Source organism: Microcebus murinus, chromosome 17, assembly GCF_040939455.1.
Source record: "Microcebus murinus isolate Inina chromosome 17, M.murinus_Inina_mat1.0, whole genome shotgun sequence".
In the NCBI taxonomy this organism is placed as follows: domain Eukaryota; kingdom Metazoa; phylum Chordata; class Mammalia; order Primates; family Cheirogaleidae; genus Microcebus; species Microcebus murinus.
In genome coordinates this window covers 26,432,677-26,449,613 of record NC_134120.1, presented here as the reverse complement: position 1 = coordinate 26,449,613, position 16,937 = coordinate 26,432,677, and the positions used below count along the sequence as shown (strand labels likewise).

The window sequence follows — 16,937 nt, the reverse complement described above, 5'->3', positions numbered from 1 at the left end:
AACACTTAAATGGCCCTTGCTCCACCAGGTACCATTCTAAGCTCTTCGCATACATTGAATGGATGAATCCTCATAACTAGAGATGGGGCACTGCTATTATACCCATTTTACAGATGAGAAAACTGAGGCACAGAAAGGTAACTAATTTTCCTACAGTGTCAGAAGGAGGCAGTGGCAAAACTGGTATTCACACCCAGGCAGTCTGGGGGCTGCAGCGTGGCAGTCTTTGGCCACTGAGTAGAGGGCGAGAACTAAATCTGAAAGAGCAGGAAGCCACTGGCCATGTCATCGGAAAAGGAGTGACAGGCTCCTACTGCCGTCTTGGGAAATATCTCTAGTGAGGACAGGAAGGCTGAATTCCAGGGAGAGAATGAAGATGCGGAGGCCAGTTAGGTAGGAGATGCTGAGGGCCTGAAAGAGGGAAGTCGCCTTAGTTAGAGGAGACAACGGGAACCAAAGATCCTCTGTAGATAAGAAACCACTTTCCATCTGTTTCCACTTCCGCTGTGGGGTCCCACGTAGGAAGTGAATGGTGGAGACGGAGGTGCCACCTGAGAACAGGTATTAGGCAGCAGTAGCTACCATCTTGGAGCCGTCCTCTGGCTTCTTCTAAGACTTTAAGTTATTCAACTTTCCAAACAATCCTGCCCTGTCAGCACTCATTCCCAGCACCCTTCCACCCCCGCCTTCCAAACTGGAAAATGTTTCCATGTCCTACATGCCCAGGGCTGTGTTTCAGAAAACCCCCAGGCACGGTAGCAAAGCCCAGAGCAACCAGCACAGTCCTGCCTTTTCCTGACCTGGGTCCTGAGGGAGGTGGCTTGGACCACTGGGGGGGGGGGTGTTGGAAGCAGATGACACCAAGCCCAGGACCCGTTTGCCCAACTCCATCTGTAGTTTCCTCACACTGTAAATTGCAGACATTATAGCCAGGCACTCTCTTTATGGCTTACTTTCATCTTGAAATGTTCCCGTGCTACATTTTCATGTAACTTATGCACCTCGAACGTTGTAAAAACTGCCGTAAAAGTCAATATAAATGCAATAATGTCACGTCAGTCAAACGCAGCGGAGCAGCCCTTTTGAGCAAACAATTGGGAAACTAGAGGGAAAACTCAATTGCTCCATGTTGCAAATTGATTAAAGATATGAATCAGAAAATTAAAGGGCTTTTGGAGTTTAGGTTATTACTAACTGCTTTACTTTATGGAGCAATTACTTTGATTCTATCTTGAGTCCAGTAAAGTGACTGCAGGCATATGGTGAGATGGGGCCCTGTGTCTTTCTTATTAATGTGAATTACTCAAGATCAGGCTAAATGAATGCATTCATGGGTCTTAGCCATGTGAATTCACTTCTTAAGCAGTGTGTCTAAAATGGTAAAGAAATAATTTATAGTTAGGGACACATCTCTATTAGCCTAAACCTGCATATTCTTCTCATCCTTTGGGAAGACCAATCATATTTTCAAAGAGTAAGATGTTGCTACAGTCACCTATGCATCTAGTTTATATTTTTTAAGGCTATGTTAAAAAGTGCAGCAAGCGTGGGGTATTGTTAACATGGGCTGGTTTGTGCTACCACCGGGTTTGGGCTGTTGAGCTAAGCACTGAGATGTCATCCTCATATGATTGTCTCAGTATCTGGAAGTCTGTAATGAGATAGCCATTCCTTTAAAGCTTAGACCTTTTTGTACTGAGCTCCTTGTATAAGTATCATAGAATTGAATAAACTTGAGCTCAGGAAAAAAAAAAAAAAAAAAACCTTAGCAATAATTAATTTGGCCCTTTGGGCCTTGGCAGCCGGGAAGCTAAGAGCTAAATTTAATATTCAGTTGTAGCAATTATCCTGTACTGGATTCCTGGCCTAGTGTGGGGCCAGCCACATTCAGTGGGTGCTCAGTGAGGGAAGGCTGAATGGAGGAATGAGAGATCATGAATAATAGTCACGTTGATTATTGCTTACTGTGAGTGAGAGCTTGCTAGTGTGCCAAGTGCTTCACAGACGTTACCGCAATTAATCCTCACAATAGCCCTCTCAGCCATTTTCATGACCATTTTACAGATGAGGAAGCAGGCTCACAGAAGCTAAGTGACCTGCCCATACCCTCCCAGCTTGGATTTGAAACCAGATCTCTGTGACCTCAGAACCAGTACTCTCAGCTCCCACCTTGAAGGAATGGTCATATGGGGGACAAAAGCAAGGTGCTCACAAGGGCTTGAAATTAGGGAACTAGGATTGCCTTGAGAGTTATTTAGAAATACATGGTATACCAGAACAGATATCAGCTGTCTCCTTGCAGAGAGGAAAGTTCCCAAATAAGTAGGTCTTGATTATAAATGGATTAGGAGTTTCAAGTCATTGTTAGGAAAAATGGATCAGCTAGAGGAATGTTGTTCAGAGCAATGAGAAGCACAGAGCAAATGAGAAGCAAGGGTGCTGGTCCAGACAGTGGCCATTCAGTGGTGAACAAAGGACTGGGTGCCTTAGCATGGGCTTTGCACATCTCAGTCCTATGGGCATCTGAATCTAAATTCATTAATTGCCAGATTTCCCCCGTCTGATCCTATGCTCACCAAGCAGCTATCTGGTTTGGTTTTGGCATCCCAGGTATGTCTGTCCACAGTCGGAAATGTGCTGGCTGTGCCCGATCTGATCGGCACAGGTGTTATGGTATTTGGAGCAAATTAATTAATGAGCAGTCTGATTTATACAATGTCTCTGAGGTTAATTGGCCAGCCTACTCATTCTTGGGTGGTGACCAAACCAGGTTCTTGTGTCTATGAGGCTGAGAGGCAGATTCTGGGCTGCAAAGCTCATGAAGGTGAGGAAGGCAAGCATCAGAGGACCCTGGGCAGCCCAGGAATCTGGCCCTTCCTTAATACCTGGGTTCACATTTATTTGTATTTTTACAAAATATTTTATAAATCATTATGCTCTGCTTTCTTTTGCAGTGATTCTGAGTCTTCTTGTTATTATTATGTTTATTTTATTCATTTGGCTTTAGATGAGCTTGATGAATAAGTTATTTCACATGCTTTTTTTTTAAAGGGAAGTACCTTTAAAAATAAACAGACATACCTATATAAGAAAAGCCTAAATCATCAAGCCCATTGGTGAGGATGGAGGGAGAGGATTATATGGTCCCTTGCTGTGATCAGGGTCCTAAAAGAATAAATTACAGGGAAGTTATGGTGGAAAGAAACAGGAAAAAATAGGAAAGACAGTTCCAAACACTCTCTCTAAATTTTTTGCCAAAGGAAGACCCATTTATCCTGCATCTATTCATTCATCTACCCATCATCCATTTATTCATACCAACCCATACCTACTAAGAATCAGTCATGTGCCAAACACTGCTAAGCCTGAGAGAACAGGTGGAATGTGGTCACGCTATTGGCAAGGCACAAGGCCCTCCAGCTCTCTTCTCACTAAGTGCCTGGTGCCATGTGCCATGCTCAGACATATTCATCACACAATGGCACAAAGGGTGCTTCTCTCAAACCCCTGTGGCTCCTTAGCCTTTTCCTGCACCTCCTTTCTGCAGGGGAGTCAAGGAGACTCTAACAAGCAGCAGAATGAACTTCTAATTGAAGTTCTGAGCTTGGTGGGAGAAGCATTTGAGGTTCAGGATCTCAGGATTCCTATAGAATCATTTCACAGCCCCAGCTCACCCATGTGTGTGGCTAGTTTCAATAATGCAGCTGGACATCTTCCCAAGGACCTCAGGGCAGCCAGAGTCTGAGAGGTCTGCACTGTTTTCTCTGCGCTGCAGTAACTGTGCATTCTTGTCCCTTGTCACCACATCTGTGGCCCTTGCTGTACTATGTCTTCTTCAGACCCTGTAATCATCTCATCACTTGAATTTACCAGAGCTCTGTGCAATATAATTTCATCGGAGATGGTCTCAGAGAAATGGAACCTCTTGGCCATCTGAGAATTCAGGAAGCCTTATGAGTGAGTGTCTTGTCTTCATGCCTCTTGGTTGATGTGCACGCTCTGACTTGGCTCTTACTTGGTGGCCACAACTGGCTGTCAAATGGTCAGTTAGAGTGCAGATGAAGAGTAGGTGTTTTCAGTCGTTCCTACCAGTTTGCTCTGTGAAAACAGTCTTAGTACCGAGTAAATCATTTCTACACAATTCAATTCATCATTTCTTCATAAACTACTCATCCATTCATTCATCATCATCCATTCCCAATTATTCATTCATTCCTTTACCCATTTATTGAATCCTATCGAACACCTTTTCTAGCCACCTACAAGCTGGTGGAATTTTCAGGTTTTCAGTCTTGCTATTATTTTTTTCAAGAGCATACACTCTAGTTTTGCTCTTTTAAAAGATGCTTTGAAAAGTAAGTCATGATGTTCCTAGAGCAGCTTCTGCATAGGTAATTATTGGATGGTGTTATGAACTGAATTGTGCTCCCCGCCACACAAAATTTATTTGTTTAAGTCCTAACCCTCAATGTGACTGCATTTGGAGGTAGGGTCTATAAGGAGATACTTAAGGTTAAATAATGTGATAAGGGAAGAGTCCTAATCCAACAGGATTTGTGTCCTCTTAAGAAGAGGAAGAGAAACCAGGAGTGTGTTCATGGACAGAGGAAAGGCCATGGGAGGGGGCAGCTAGAAGGTGGCTGTCTGCAAGCCAAGGAGAGAGGCCTCAGGACAAACTAAACCTGCCAACACCTTGATCTTGGACTTCCAGCCTTCAAAGTCATGAGAAAATAAGTTTCTGTAGTTTAAGCCACCCAGTCTGTGGTATTTTGTTATGGCAGCCCAAGTAGACCGATACAGATAGTAAGAATGGCTAACATAACATGGTCCTAAGTAATAAGAAACTTACAATGTTAAATAATCTATGTTATATAACATATTATTAGTATTATGTCTACGCAATTAGTGTCTTATAGAAATGTAGAATTTAAACTATCTTTTTTGTAAGTTTTCTCATTTTGAAACTCTTGCTAACATCGTAAAGCAGAAAAAGCTATCATTACAATCCCCGTTTTGCATAGGAGGGAAGTGAGGCTTAATAGGGACAAGTGACTTGCTCAGATCATCCAAGAGGAAAGAGAAGAAACTAGAAATGGAACTCTTTATACCACAAAGGACTGCCGTACCTACAGTAATAGGAAAACATATGCCATGCAAGCAAAAATGTTTGTTATAGCATCAGATTAACAGAATATCAAGTTTAACTGTAGGCATTTCTCATCCTGAACCCCCGCCTCTTCCAATTTAAGTCTACTCAATATAAAACTTGTATTCAAACACAAGGTAAATTCCAAGGTTATTTCAACATTGTAAGCAGAACTATCACTTTATTTTATAGGTTGCTTAAACAGTAAACTCCTCGGTCCATTTAAAATTTGATTCTCTCTTGGGAAAATTGATTCACACACATTTTCTATAAACACCTCCATTGTATAAAAAGATATAAATGCATTCAAAATGAGCAAATGATGCAGAAGAGATACAGATGATATTGATGAGGACAGTAATAGCACGTGGCCTCCCTTGATGGTTTGTGAAGGCTGGAACCTGTGACCTAAGCATCCTTGGATTCTGACCTCAGTTACTCACCTGTATTACGATTGAAATGTGGGAGAGAGATCTGCTTTACAAATAGTGGTGGATGTCTCTGATAAACTTGTATAATTTCATCTGTTCCTCCCTTCCTCTAGAAATACAGCACTTCTCCTCCCATCTCCCTCAGTAGTTCAAATGTGAGCTGCTATTTCCTAATAGATCACACCCCCTGAACAAGCTGGGCCAATTCTAGAACCTTGCCCTGCTGACATCAGTTGGTCATTACTGTAATGTGGGCCTTTTTAAAAAAATATTTACACAATCAAAGCACTTCCTCAGCATTTTTGAACTTGGGTTCCAAAAGAAACTCTCCGACAATGTGATAGGAGGCATTGGAGGTGTATGTAACTATGTCCTTCATGCAAAAGAAGCCAGTCCATGGTAGGAGAGGATGGAGCTGACTCAGACAGAAGTGCAGATGAGAGGGGAAGGTGGTAGAATCATAATTCCTGATTCCAAGTGTCTCTGAGGCCCAGAACATCCATGTCCTTCCAGCATCCAGTTGAGCTAATAAGGTTTTGGGGTTTTTGTTTTGTTTTGTTTTGTTTGTTTGTTTGGGTTTTTTTTTTTTTTTTTTTTTTTTTTTTTTTGGTGTGTGCCTACCCTAGCTCAGATTGAATTTGTTAATGGTGAACAAATTCAGTGAGATTCTGGGGATTTATAGCCAATAATCCCTTGGAAAGATGGTAGCAGAACAGTCTAGATGCGTGCAGTAAATGCTTAGCTGGGAGAAGTCACTACTTGGAAAATGAAGAAAATGTAGGGAAGTGGCAAAAAAGAAACACCCTGTCTTAGTTTTGCCAAGGATAAACTTTGCCTCAGAGCAGGAAGCTCCTCTGACACAGAAAAAAGTTTTAGCCATTGTCAAACGCATTTTGTCCTACCCTAGCAAATATTGGATGCTTTGATTTGATTTTTATTTCTTCTCTTCTTGGGCCTTACTGAGGCCTTTGAAAGACACAAGTCCATGCCCACAGACCAGGATCCCCGGGAGCAAGGGATTTGAGTTTTTTGTTCTCATCCCAGTGCAAAATAGGAGGACTTGGCCTTTTCCCCAGCCCCCCATCACCCCCAAGATCTCAGCCCTCATAAGACCCTTGGACCACAGAATGCGGGACTAAAAAATATCGGTTGAGCTTGTTCAAACAAAGTCTCCATTTCCCGACAAGCAATTGGAACTTGGGGTTGCATGTTGAGGTAGACTTCAGACTCTTTTAATGGCATTCAGAGACATGGTTCTCCAACCAATTGGCATTCAGGAAATGTTTATCAGTTCTGACAGCCACAAGTTCCACCCTGGCCAATTTTAGCTCCTATGACTGGAAGTGACTTGGATGTTTGAAATTCTGTAAAACACAGGCTAGTTTTGAAATGGAGCCACAGAGCTACAACGGTATTCTCGCTTAGCTCTTAGGCAATTTAGGTCAAAATTCCCCCCACCTCTCTCTCTCTCTCCTCGCTTCTGAACAGTGGAAAGCTTCCTTGAAAGGTCTGGCAATAAATTTTCAATAAATCTGCTGGGTGGCGGGAAATGAGAGAAGAATTTTTTAAATGATTTATGAACCTGAGTGAAATGATATTTTCATTGCTGTCCACTTTCCATAATTTTTCTCTTTTAAATTCCCTTTAGTGTCTTTTCAAGGAAATAGAAGAAAGGATCCAGCATCCTTTGGGGGTTGCCTTCAAGATAGTGAACACAGGACCGGATATATGCACACGTTTGCTCATGTGTGTGAGCAACTTCACTTGGGAGCACCTGATAATTCAGTTTATAAGGTAGCAATAGAAAAGAAGATATTTGACATAAGTACATTTTTTTCCACATTTTTCCTTGTTTAAAGACTTTCATAAAAAACATTTTTGCAAATTTGTTCAAATGAAGGGAAGTAACTTTCTTCAATTCATTCATTCATTCATGTGCTTGTTCATTCACACATCTTCCATTATCTTGTATTCGGACTTAGCTATACCTTTGTAATGTACCGACAAGGACACTAAGGTCACAGTCCACACTCTGGCCTTATGTTTTAACCTGCCCTGCAGGTATGCAAGGGGCGGGCTGCTATTAATTATGTGTATGTGCGTGCATGTGTGTAGCACATGCACTGAGCATGCACCTTGGGTTTGTACTGTTCGCTTTCCAAGCATTGTTTCTTATAATCTTCTCAAAAATCCTTGAAACAAGTATTATAACACTCATTCGAGACAAGATATAACCAATCTCAGAGAAGTTAAGTAACTGGCCTGAGTTTGGGCGAGTGTGTAGCCTCTTCTAATCCACCTGGCCTCTCTTAGAAGAGGTTTTATCTCCTCTTCTGTCATGTGAATGGCCTCTCTCCTTCCTTCCAGCTACAGGACTCGAGGACAATGACCTTCCTAACTAGCTTAGAAAATGTCAGATTTATCCCATGAATTAGAGTTGTTGAGTAAATATCAACAGATCCAATAGCTGCCAGAAGAATGATCCTCATGAAGTCCAGATCCTGGATTTAGACTACAAAAAAATGGAATGTAAACCCACATGTGGAAATTCAAACAATATGATTTACCAACAAGCACTGATAATACTGCTGAGAATGTGGTTACTGTAAAGAAACTAAAAGTGACTTAGAGTGACTGAAATCAAGAACAGGCAGTGAGAGAAGTACTAATTAGCATTTATCAGAATGTTTTTCTGCTCAGAGCATTAGTGCCACTTGGATCTTTGGGTTTCATATCACAAGTACCTTTTACACACACTCGTGCACACACATCTGAGGTTATATTTTGTATTTAAGACTAGTCACGAGCAGTAGTGAGGAGGGGGGAAAGTAAGAGATTACATTTTTAATAAATCCTCATTTTATATTTCATCTTTTTTTTATTCCATGATTACTTTAAAATGCTCGATTATCATAGGTAGCTGGATTCTTTCCTCCCTTTATTAATGTTTTCCCTTATTTTCTTCTCTTTATTTTTCTTGCTTCTCTTTTTTTCTCTCTTTCTTTTGCCCTAATTTTTCTATGACTCTTGTTTCTTCTCTCACCTTGAGTTTTTCCTCTTCATCCTTACTTCCCTTTCTTCCTATTTTCTAAACATCCTTCCCATTCCTTGTCTACAAAGCACTCACTGAGAATGAATGGAGTGAGCTCAGGACTGCCCATGGGATGCCCACTGCATGGAGCTGGCCTGGGATTGAGAAATGGCCCAGGAGGTCCAAGGGGCTGGGTGCTCCTGTACTTATCACAGAAACCTTGTCCTACAAGTGAATCCTCTGGCTAGTGGCCTTTTTGGCTCTGGGACATCTTGGGGGAAGAAAGAAGTGTTATCTTTATAGGTCTGTTTCTCTGAATTGAAAGCCAGTTGTGAACATTATTGGAAACTTTGAAGATGAGATGCCTGAGGCAAGTTAACTGGAAAAATGTGTAGGCCCCACTAGAAATGATATTCACAGCTCCTCTGAAAGAGTTAGTGGACAGCTGCTGAGAGAAGTTTCATGGCAAGTCCCAGGAGATCAGGGAAACAAGTTGTCATATCTTCTCTCTCTCTCTCTCTCTCTCTCTCTCTCTCATACACACACACACACACACACACACACACACACACACACACAGGACATCCTCCACATTTATGCAGCTGTGAGCCAGTTTCTGAGCCTTGGTTGGCATAATCACCTCTCTTCCCTAAAACTACTGAACTCTAACTCTGGATTCTTTGGTGTCTTCAGGTCAGTTTCATGAGTGGGATGGTGTTAGGAATGAGATTTATTAATACTTGCTCTGATGTTATCAAACCATATGTGCATGCAGACAGAAGCCGTGTGTGGTCTTCCAACAATGAAGTCAGAGTGGTCAAAGAAAACCTCTTGTTCTCTCTCATTATACCTCTCTAGATGCCTCTTTTATATTGTAGGCATTGTTCTCCTCCAGTGCGCTACTCTGAAGCAAACCATTGCTACAACCAGGTCATATATGAAAAAGATAAACATATATCTACCATGTAATTTCAACATTCCATTTGTCAAACACACTCCAGTAGATTTGAACTCATTAAGTCTGGGGTAGAGGCTAGCATCCACACTTTGAAAAATCTCAGTGGGTGCTTCTATTACAGATACCTGGTTATGAGCCATTATCCATAACCTAAATCCTTTATCACAGCACCTTGCACATAGTAGGAGTTCAATAAATGTGTGCAGAAAAGGAATGAAAGCCTGCTCTATACAGTCAAGAAACCTATGATTATATTCAAGACTTTCAACTAAATTCTGTTTCTGCCAGTAACTAGCCAGCAACCTCAAAACAATGGCTTAACCTTTTAGGACTTCAGTTATCTTTCTATAAACAGAAGGTAGGGAAGGCAGGTGGGCCAGATGATTTCATAACTTTCTTCAGCTCCATCACTCTAGGAAGGAGTGTTTGTGAGTCTGTATATAGAAAATTACAACTTTGGGTTGAAATCAGGTTGAGAAAACCTCATAATTCAGTCACAGACATTAGAAAGGAACCTTAGAGAGATTTTCCACTGTGCTGAAGGAACCCAAACTACCCTCCCTATCAGAAAAGGACTATTCCCTTGCACATGCATTCTCATTCACAACATGGGGAGTGTATTAGTTTACCAGGATTGCCATAACAACGACAAATCCCACATACTGTATAGCTTAAATGACAGATATTTAAGCCACCAATTCTGGAGGCTAAAAGTCTAAGATCAGGGTGTAGGTAGGGTTGTTTCTTCTCTCCTTCACTCATAGGTGGTTGTCTCAGTGTGTTAAGATGAGCTTCCCTCTGTACATATGTATCTGTGTCCTAATTTCCTCTTCTCATAAGGACAACCGCCATATTGGATTAGAGCCCATTGTAATGACCTCATTTGAACTTAATTCGTTTTTTAAAGATCCTATCTACAAATACAGTCACATTTTGAAGTACTGGGGGTAAGGCTTACACATATGAATTTTGGGGGCACACAATTTAGCCCATAAAATGTGGTGAATAGAGTATATATGCAAATAGCAGCCACCAGTTAACCACTATGGCAGAGTTTCTCCTGGTCTGGAATCTGCAGAAACAGAGAAGCATTAGTTTATAGAACATTAAAATCATGGTGGAGGAAACATGTATGTCTTGAGTCTTTTGCTGTAATGCATGATCTTGCCTTGGAAAGCTCTGTTACTGACAAAAGCTATTTCTGCCATAGAAAGCCCTTGGTCCCCACTGTTACCAGCACTGAGAATTATACCAAGGGTGTGCTGAGTCTCATGCCAAGTTCTGGGTTGGATAGACACTTTCACCTGCACATCTATTAATATATTAGTACCATAGACTTATTCATGAAAAAGCCCAGGAATCAATTCTCTCATAGGAGAAGATTTGAAATCCACTTTTACCTAAGATTGGGATAGTAGAAAGATGAGGATGAGACCATAGAATTCTGAAAGCACACAGAGACCTTAGGAATTTTCTATATCTGTGTTTCCTAGACTTTTTGTATTTTGCCACCAACAACTTTTTAAGAGGGCTATCTCTTAGGGTTTCCAGTTTTTGCTTTGCTAAATATAGACATTAAAAGACATAAAGAATATATTAACAACAAAAAGCTTGAAAGCTATATTCCAAACCAAAAAGAGTCATTTACATTAAATAGCTGGCTTTATTAACAAACAAACAAAAGCAAAAAAGACAAAAACTAAACTCTCTTCACTTAAACACCTGGGCTCATTCAGACAAGAAGAACTTACATGTGGGTCAGGAGCCGTCTCCTGACTCGTGCTGAAAATCCTCGGTGTTCTAGATCAATGCAGTGCAAACTTGAGAAATTTCAGATTTTCCACAAACTCAATTTGAGAGACATTAAAATCAAAGTTAAATGCTTTCACTTCAGATTTTACCTTGGTGCCAACATACTCATAAGCAATGCTGACGTGGAATTTTCTTTACAGATGAGAGAGCTCAATGGAGAAAGGTCAAAGGAGTTAAAAAGTGTTAATGGGTTGAAATAGAATGAAAATCTCAAAAGATGCCTGTTTTCTCCCATTGTATATTTAAATACCAGATTTGAACATCCCTACAGATCAGCTAATATAAGGAGAGTGATTCAAAGAGGACAGGAGTTGGGATGGTCAGGAAATAAATCAATGGCTGATGAAATTTTAAAAAGGCTGAGTCCTTTCACCCTGCAGTCTCTCCCAACTTCAGTTCCTAAGTCCTTTGTTGACCCCAGTTTCTCAAACCTGTGGGTAAGAATCACCCAGAGGACGTGTTAAAACCAGATTGGGGGGCCGTAGTACATCCAGAGTTCCTGATTCCGCAGGTCAGTGTGAGACCCACTAATTTGCATTGCTCATGCATTCCCAGGTGATGCTGTTGCTGCTGGCTGGAGGGCCACACTCTGAGAACCTTTGCTCCAACAGTCTGCTAAGTGGAGCATCCAGGCAGCTCAGAGTTGAGAGGCAGGAAAGAGAAAGTGTAGAGATGGACGACACAATAGCAGGAAGACAGAATACAGACTGAGAGAACTTGCTCTCTCTCGGTCAGAATATTACAGCAATATTACAACAATATTACAGCAAGTTCTCTTGGTCAGAATACAGACCGAGAGAACTTGCTCTTGGTCTGTAACTTGCTCTCTGTCTGAAAGAGAAAGTGTAGAGATGGACGACACAATAGCAGGAAGACAGAATACAGACCGAGAGAACTTGCTCGAAGAGAGTGCAGAGACATCATGGATTTGGGGAAATGAGCAGATTACTTTTACACAATACTTCTTAAAATAGTTGCTAGATAGTTGCATTATGCTGGATGCTTCTAAAACAGACATCCGTTATAACTTTAAAAGTCAAATGATTGCAAAAAAAAAAAAAATCTTAATTTGAAAGCACAGGGCCCAGGCACTTTAAAATTTGGTGAGGATGCATGATTTTCCATCAGCAGCTGTTAGGGGGATAATCAAGGATTAAATTTTCATTTAATCATTTTCAGAATTGAATATACTTCCCTCTCCTTCACCCCCACCCCAAGCCATTTGAAAGATGGAATTGAACCGCTGGCTCCAAGTCTTATCATGAGAGAACAAATAGATTTACTTCAATTTTGTAAACTCATTAAAGTGATTTAAGAAATATTTGATTTAATTCCTATTTCCTAAATTAAATTTTCATGGCGAATAGTTTTTTTTTTTAACCATAGAGTTCTCATGTTCATGTGCCTGAATGGGTGAGGAAATTCTATTCCACGCTTAAAAAGAAATCCGGGCAAATCATTTCTTATTTGAATCCAAGGCTTTTTGGAAATTGGTGCCAATGGGCAGGAGAGGGAGGTGAAGAGATTTCATATCAGAACTGCAGAACAGAATGGGAGGAGGGACCTAAGAGGTCACCCAGGCCCACAGCTTTACTCTATAGGTGGGGAATCCCAGGTCCTGGGAGGACCCTTGTATCCAAGATTGCATAGCTGGGCAGTGTGCCTCCTGGGACTGTCACCCAGCTGATCTCATTCACAGTCAGGACCCTCCTGCCCACTTGCCATGTTGCCTCCTCCAAAAACCACCAGAACCCTGGTGCTGTCAGCAGAGTAAATTGCCACATCCTTGCTCTGACTTTGACTCCAAGTCCTGGCACCCTGGGGAGAGGCACAGAAACATAGAAGAGCCTCAAAGCAGCCTGAAGACAGGCCCTGGGCACTTGTTGGTCACTGGGCATCTCCTACCCAGAGCCAGCAACCTAATACATTGGACGCTGCACAGATATTTCCATCAAATGAACCAAGACACTGAAAATTTCAGAAGGGGCCCTCAGGGGAGGAGGAGAGAAGTGCAAATATAAACCATCCGACCGCACAATTTGGTGAAGATTTTGCTTCCATTGACTGTGAAACACTGGAGCTCCATTTGAATGCTCTGAAGGCCTGAAGGCAGCGGACTGTATTTTGCTTTTTCTCTGGGAAGAATCCACACTCCCTTGCCCCTCTCTCTGGGGAGAGACATATCTGTCAGGGAGTTTTCTTAATTCTAGCATTCTCAGCAAAAATAAGGATGGGGCCCGAGACGTCTGCATGGGCCTGGCCTGAGTTTGAGTCTGCAGCAGGCCAGGGTGGGCCACGATCTTCTCACTCTCCCATAGCTGCCCCAAGGAGGCAGGGGATGCTGGCAGGCTCGAGCCGGGCCTGGCCAAACCAAAGGGAGGGGCTCCCCACCGCTTCCCCGGGGCAAGCCTGGGCAGCGGCCACGTTCACTCCGATTAATTCCAGCTGTGTGGTGCCCTGCTGGCCCGGCCTTCTGCATGAGTAACCCTGTCCCAGGGGAAAGGCACCCACACGTTCTTGCTGATTCTCCCATCATACTCCCATTTCCCACTTCTTTCCTTCTCTCTCTCTTTTTCCCATTCCCTCACTCACTCCTCTTTTCATCATCTCATTCCCCCGCCACACACACACTACGCCACCCGTCTGTTTCTCTCTACTCTCTCGGCTTCCCTCTACAACCACCCAGCCTCTCTCCCTCTGCCCCGTGGTCCCCTCCAGCACTCTGATGGTTTTTCTCTGCCCACCCCTGGCTCACATCACCTCTAGCCTCACACCAGAGTTAAGCTCACATCCTTGTCCCCGTTAAATAGAGAGATCTTGATTTTGCACAGCTGCAAGCAGGATTGAGCAAGACGGCACTTAACAGCGCGGTCTTTTGTGGCCAGAAAGGAAGAGCACGTTTGTGTGTGTTTAGCAGCTTTGTCCGGGGCTTCATTGTCCAGCATTTCAAGAGCAGATCCTTAATTTGCTGGAGAATCACAGTCGAATAGTCAATTTGCTTTAAAAGACTCTTGATTGAAGCCTTCTGAGAGCTCTACCTCTGGTCATGGTTTCGGAAAGCAATTGCCTGTCATCTCAAAATGTTAAGAGTAAACAGCGGGTCTGCAAAGCCTCACATGTTTATTTTCCACAGTGGCATTTGCTGGGTCACGTGGTGGCCATTTAATTTCCACGACTGACATTCCACAGGTCTGAGATTTCATTCCTTTGGGAGTATTTCAAATACTTGTGGTTTTAGCTAGGAGGAAAAAAATATATCTATTTAAAAAGAAAACACATACGCCGCCAGCCCCAGCACCTCCTTCAATGGTGTCCCTGGCAGAGTTTTGTGGGCAGATCCTCTGCCCTCTACCTCTCAGATACCTGCCGGCACAGGGATCCCAGGGAGCTCAGAAAGGCCCAGACATATGCTTTCCAGAGATCTTAAAAGACTAAGCCCTTTGAATTGACTTCAGCCTTTCATACTTGGGGCATTCATTTCACTTTTGATTCCTGACACCTGGTTTGGTCTCACCCACTGAAGAGCTGAGGATAGTTCTCTCCTGGGTAGCAGGACTCGCTGTGCCAGAGGGGCCTGAACAAATGTCCATCCCTACCCCCCACGGCCCTTGATTTTTTTCCTAAGTGAAGAGACGCGTGGTACCTTTTATCTAAAATCCCCAGTTAGATTTCAGACGGTAGAGGATAGAGGAATACATTCTTATTGAAGGGTTTGGATGGTTGATGCCCCACTGGGAGTTAAAATAAAGGGACAGGAATAGTTAGATAAACAATGGCTGCTCAGTAAGAATGAGATATCAGTGACAGGGCCAGTCCAAAGCCAAATCATGGAGGAAGAAATAAGATCACACCATCTCCATTTCAATCACCCACTTCCATCTCTTTGAATTCGACTGGAACTTGGTGCCTTTTTCTGATCTCCCAGCTGCCTAGAGAACTCCCTACAGGGGTGTCCTGTGGGGACAAGACTGGCCTTGGGTACTTCCTCTCCTTCTCTGTGACTCTTACAAGTCCAATGCCTCATTCCCTTTTAACCCAACTTCTGCTAAGGGACAAATCAACTCAATTTAAGTGAAGGGATCTTGACTGAGCATACGTTTGTGTTGCTCTTCTGATGTAATAATTTCATTTTAACAAAGGCCATGTTACCAAATATAGACTATCATTGAGACAGGTTCTGGGAAGTTCAAGTCCAACAGGAAACTTCCTATCACCAGTTGGTGACTACAATAAGAACCTAATAGCAGCTTTTACTTCTCAGAACTTCTTTCCTCAACTGTCTTGGGAAGAAAAGGCAATGGGTTAAATGGTAGGTGTAACATAAATTAGGACTTTGCAATGTCAGCTCTGGGAAGGCCTTGAAAGGTCAACCAAACATCATATATACATTGTGAGATCCATCAAAGCCTGGGGCTTGGGGTCAAAGCTGTAGAATGGCTATATATAATGTTATCCCTTTACATCAGGGATCCTTAAACTTTTTAAATAGGGGGCCAGTTCACTGTCCCTCAGACCATTGGAGGGCCGGACTGTAGTTTTGAAAAAACTATGAACAAATTCCTATGCACACTGCACATATCTTATTTTGAAGTAAAAAAACAAACGGGCAAAAACACCCGCATGTGGCCCATGGGCCGTAGTTTGAGGATGCCTACTTTACATGAACTAGTGTTGGTCTTTTCTGTAGATCACATTTGCTGATGTGGAAAAATTGCGTTTGTTTGCAACTCTAGAGATAATATCAGGAATTAAATTTTATCAGATCCTGCTACCTTTGCCTTCTTTCCTGACACTTCTACTGGTGTTCTTTTGAAGGGCCTGTCTTCTGAAAAAGTGACAATATAGTCAAGACGGGCCTCTGTAGAGGCTGGCAAAGGTGACACGTTTTCAAAGAGATAAAAGTGAACATTAAGCGGATCACTGCATTTGGATCCACTGACCCTAATTTAGAAAGTGGCAATTTGACTATGTAATTAATTGTTCCAGGGATGATGGAGGCCGAAGAGTTTTGGATAAATCCCCACATTATAGTCTATGTTAAGTTGTCTAGGGAGTTATACCTAACTTTTGTGTTTACCAGTAGGTAAAACACATGTATTTCCCAACGCATTCCCTCCTGCCATTACTGAGACTTTATATGCCAATCCTTAAGCTAGCTCTTTCTCTCTCTCTTTTTAATAAAATTGCAGGTCAGCTATTGGCCAGAAACAAAAGTCAATATTTCAGTCAATTTTAATCTATCAAATAAAGAGCTAATAATTAAATTAAAATATGCAAACCATTTATTTGACAAGTTTTAACAAAATCACTCACAATACAGTTAATATTATTTCCAATTGATTCCCTTATTGCCATGGAGCCCTTTACTGAGCTTAAAATATTTATAAATTGGAGATTTCCTTCATTTTTCAACCCTATGGAGTAGAATCCCCAAAATGCATTCTGTGGAGGAAGTATAAGATCACTGGTGTTATGTAGGAACCAAGGGCTTCATGTTCAAGTATATTTAGATAACCTAGGTTGGTTAAAGTTTATTATCTTTCTTTAAGAATTTCTCTC

At 42.1% G+C, this 16,937-nt stretch overlaps 1 long non-coding RNA gene across 2 annotated transcripts in view; it reads left to right on the top strand.

Annotated features, from left to right (window-relative positions):
- LOC105885402 (uncharacterized) overlaps positions 1-16,937 on the top strand; it is a 46,344-nt gene that overhangs the window by 14,292 nt on the left and 15,115 nt on the right. Inside the window, exon 3 of one of the 2 annotated variants that reach the window (XR_012912842.1) lies at positions 7,226-7,371. The exons of the other annotated variant lie outside the window; for it this stretch is intronic. This is a non-coding gene — a long non-coding RNA (uncharacterized LOC105885402). The remainder of the gene's footprint in view (positions 1-7,225; positions 7,372-16,937) is intronic. 2 annotated transcript variants of the gene reach the window in all.